General features: G+C 44.4%; 1 pseudogene; it reads left to right on the top strand.

Annotated features, from left to right (window-relative positions):
* Positions 1-3842: 3842 nt before the first annotated feature.
* Positions 3843-4264, top strand: LOC136610660 (ATP synthase F(0) complex subunit C3, mitochondrial pseudogene; annotated as a pseudogene).
* The last annotated feature ends 628 nt before the right edge of the window (positions 4265-4892 follow it).

The following is a 4892-nucleotide window of genomic DNA, read 5'->3' on the forward strand; positions in this document are numbered from 1 at the left end:
TACGGCATTGGTGTTTGATCATTGAGGGGATCCAACCTCTTAGGCCCTGTTTACACTGTATTGATGGTGTGGATTTTGTGCCAATATCTGCATTGGAATGCACAGCATTTTAGCATTCAATTACATCGTTATTGACATCTGTGTAGTGGGAAAACATAATTGATGTCAGTTCTTGCCACTGACTGGGGTTCAATCAGCGTGCTCCTTAGAAATGCATCACCCATTGATTCCAGTGGGACCTTTAATGCTTTGCATGCGAGTGTGATGGAAGGTTTCCCATTGAAATCTATAGGAAACGTTTCCAATCCTCTATCGTGTGTGAAACTCGTGCCAGAGAATCCCAATTTCACAGATGCAATGCAATTTTGCCTGAAAAATTGCTTTGCATCTGTGGGTAAATCACACGTTCATGAGCGGGATATTGGGTCGAGTCTCAATGCCCGATATCGCATTCCTCCTTTGCATGGGTAGCCTTAGGCTGGGTTCACACAGGGCGGATTTGCCGCGGAAATTCCGTGTGGAATTCCGCCGCGGCAAATCCGCCTGCGGCCGCTAATCTCAGGATTAGCCAGCCATGTGGACAAGATTTCTCAGATATCTCGTCCACACGGCCGTGGCCACGGTTTCAGAATATGCAGCATGTCTATTTTTTTTGTTATTTCCGCCACGGCCACGCTCTCCTCTATGGGAGCGCCGGTCGCTTCAAAGCTGCCGCGGGTTTTTCTGCGGCGGTTCTCCTGGCGGAAATCTCGCAGTTTTTGCTGCAGCCAAACCGTGGGATTTCCGGCGGGAATACGCCCCGTGTGAACCCAGCCTTAGGGTAAGTTAACACGTGGCAAATTTGCTGCGGGTTTTCCATAGTAAAAAAGCTGCAGTAAATTTGCAATGACAAATTATACCAAATTTGCAGAGGCAATTTTGCACCAAACTGTGCATATTCACTGTGGATTTCAAGCAGTTAGTTGAGGGGGTAAAATCTGTGTCGAATCTGCACCAAATTTCCTGTCAAAAACCACATCATTTAGTGCGAATTTGACTGTATGGATTTTACACAGCAAGTCTGTTAAGTGTGAACATACCGGTAAAGGAGACATTCTGTGACAGAACATAAAAATTGGGTGAAATAGCTTTATTACATACAGATTTAGTTGCAGATTTTTTTTTTTTCCAAGTGGGCAAGGCTGCAGCATTTTAATCCATTAAAAGATAAGGTAGTTTCACACATTAGTGTCATTTTTTGGGGTCAAGGGTAAAAGTAGATCCAGCAGAAAGTCTACAGGTCCTTTTTTATATGTCCCATATCTTTTGAATACACTTCCAGATTTGGTTCAAAATGTCAAATCTAATATTGCCACAAAAACATGGGGAATACAGTCACTCAATTGTCTTGAGTCCCTTCCACATTAACTAAAGAGATATGTAGTGGTCACTAAAAATACATTATGAACTCATTAAAAAAAAGCCCCTAGAAGTAGTCATTTTGCTGCAAAACTCTGCATGTACATATGCAAATGATTAGAGTTGTGGCAATTAGATGAATGGTCTTGGCACCTGAGGCCCTAAAAGTGGATCCACCCTTGGCCTATAAAACGGCTCTCAGAGGATACTAGTGTGTAGAGACCTCTTTTTCAGCTTGTGTAGAGCTTGACCACCACTAGACGCCTCTACAATGCAATCGAAGAAATTTCGCTCAGTTAACAGACTTTGAGAGGGGCGCAATATTGAAATGCTGAAAGCTGGATCGATGAATTACCTGCCACCTGGGCCATTCTGACCAGAGACTGTTAGGAGGTGTAGGAACCAGTGGATGTGTGAGGACACACATACAAGGCAATCAGGCTCAAGACCCCACTGAAAGACTATCAGACAAGCATGAGCATCTCAAAATGTTCCGTTGTCCACCATCCAAAGACAGGTGACACCATCGTTACAGGCCCTAACTTTGTCGGAACTATTTCCAGGCGCTTGGCTGAAGGACATTGGTCTCACATGCCCATTAGGTGTACTGCCATTGACACCCACCCATCTTTGCCTCCGTTTGCAGTGGTGTTGTAAACGACAAAACTGGACTGCTATGGAGTGGAACTTGTTTGTCATCAGCAACAAATCCAGGTTTAATTTTGGGCACTGACTACGGACATGTTTGTGTCTGGAAACCTGGGGTGAGCACCTCCATCCTGCCTTTGCTGTGCAGAGGCACATTGCCCCCACTGCTAGTGTGATGGTCCGGGGGCCATCGCATGTGACAGGCAGTCAATCCTAGTAATGGTACGAGAGACAATGACAGCTCAACAATATATTCAGGACTTCCTACAGCCACATGTGTTGTCTCTCATGGCGGTTTCCAAGAGGCATTTTCCAGCAGGATAATGCCCGGCTGCACAAGGGTGGTACATGAATATCTCCAACATTGCTGCATTTCTGTGGCCTGTCCGGTCATCAGATTTATCAGCAATAGAACATGTATGGGACCATCTAGGACAAAACTTTAACATCCTATGAGTTTACACGATCTGGAGGCTCAGACCAAATGTGGACCACTAAGTTGCAGGATACCATACAGAACCTTTATGTCTCCATGCCCCCTGTATCACTTCTTGTATCCGAGTTAGAGGCGGTAGAACAGAGTACTAGAGCTTCCCTTCAAAAATTGGGTCAGTTTTCTGCAATAAATTATCCTTTTGCTCCGATATTGTAATGACTTCTATTAACATTACAAATCACACATGTAAAGTTTTATTAGATTCTGACAACTCCTAGGTACCTGATTGTTTCTGACAATGAGTGTACATTAGACGTCCGATATTCATCTTGTGTATAGCCAGTGTAGGAAAGGTGTGATCTGATCTACTCACAAAAGGGCTCCTAGTCTAGCGAAAACAGACATATTGGACATTGCAGATAGGCGATGATGCAGGTACTCACAGCCTAGCAACGGAGCGGGACAGATATTTAAAAAAAAAACAAAAACACAACTCCACTGCACATGACTGATGACAAGCGTCCACGGTCATCCACATTAAATGAACTGTTACGCAGGGTCGCCAGCTTAGGTGAGAATCAGATTCCGCTGTAGGCTCCTATGTGCGGAAATCAACCAGTCCATGTGAGACCGGCCTAAGGGAACACCTGGAGAGTATAGGGGGGCCAATAATTATCTATGATTGCAGCAGAATCAAAAATGTTGTCTGAAAGGGCAGTTAGATTGGTTTATCTAAACAATATTCCTTATCTGTACATACACAGGTCTTCAACATCCTGTACATGCATATTATCGGCATGTTAAATCCCTATAGCCTATATAGGACATGCTGCGTTTCCACACGTGTAAGACGTGCGAGAAAAATCACAGGTGTGAGTGGTTCAAGAGAACTCAATAAGTTTTTAGTAGCACATAATATGCATGTGAAAAATATGTGGGCAACAAACACCCATATGAGTGAGCCCCAAAAGGGGTTGACCAACTTAAAACAAAAAAACCCCACTTCTACTGATTTACAAATGGCCTGGATGTGACTACTGCAGCCAATTTAGTCACATGCCCTACTACTGGCCACACCGCTCAGCAGTGGAAGCCACGATACTGGGAGTACAGCATGTGGCCACTGGTTGACTGCAGTAGACATGAGCAGTACGACGTCTCACTGCTGCCCAAGAGACTATTGGTGGATCGCCAAGGTAAACATAAGGAGAGCACTACTTTTCATGTTTTATACCTACGGCAGCTGCTCTAAAATTTAATAAAAAAGTCAGATAACCCTTAAATTGAAATCAGTTTGCTGCGACCATAAATGGTGCAGATTGGTCCTGCGTTCAGTTTGACCCCTGGTGCCGAGGGGACTGAGACTGCTGACTGACTGACTCCCCGCCGCAGCAAAGCCCTCAGGAGACATGTATGCCTGCGCCAAGTTCGTGTCTACCCCTTCTATGATCCGTGCTGGGTCCAGAGCTCTGTACAGACCAATCTCTGCAACAGTCCTGTCTCGGCCAGAGGGTCGAACTAGAGAGGGGAGCGCACTTCTTAATGGGGGACACAACCCCTGCACCCAGTTGGTACTGAGGGAATCCCAAACCAGTGCGATCAGCCGGGAACATTGACACAGCTGGTGTAGCTGGCTCTGGTGCTGGTATTGGAACGGTTTTTGGTAGCCTCATCGTTGGTTATTCCAGAAATCCTTCCTTGAAACAGCAGCTCTTCTCATACGCCATCTTAGGATTTGCCCTGTCTGAAGCTATTGGTTTGTTTTGATGGTTGCTTTCCTGATTTTATTTGCCATGTAAATGATGTTGCGAATGTCAACATTCAACTGATCAGCTGTACAGAATATTTTACTGTGGCCCCCTGAGAAATGTTGTGTTATCAAGGAAATGTACCATATTTGCAAAGTCCTTTCATTAAAAATGGTAAAAAAAACTTAGATAAGTGGTACAGATTTGCCATACCGAAAATGCACCATTGACCTGCCTTATTACAATATACTCTATATTGGTGCCTTCACACAGGATATAAAGGATGTGAATTTTCTGCAGCATTTACAGTACAAGCCATATGGGCAAGATTTGAATAACCTCATCCACTTGGAGCCGAGAAATTCTACATGTAATCCACAGCGTATCTGAAATATACTACAAATTCTAAAGTCAATAGACGCTGCAGATTTGCTGTCGATTTTACATGGTAGAAAGTCGACTGTAAAGGCAACCTAATAAGTGTTTAGTGTCTCCGTTGTAGAGGATAAGGACATATGCAGAAGAGACGCAGACCAAAGTGCTGAATAGGTATTGTGTCCATTTACAGCATTTGTAAGCTTGACCAGGATTTTCAGGAGGAGAGCTCATCATACAAGGGGACAGCTCGGAGGGATGGGATGAGAAACCACGACTGGCACAAC

Source organism: Eleutherodactylus coqui, chromosome 2 (genome assembly GCF_035609145.1).
Source record: "Eleutherodactylus coqui strain aEleCoq1 chromosome 2, aEleCoq1.hap1, whole genome shotgun sequence".
NCBI lineage: Eukaryota > Metazoa > Chordata > Amphibia > Anura > Eleutherodactylidae > Eleutherodactylus > Eleutherodactylus coqui.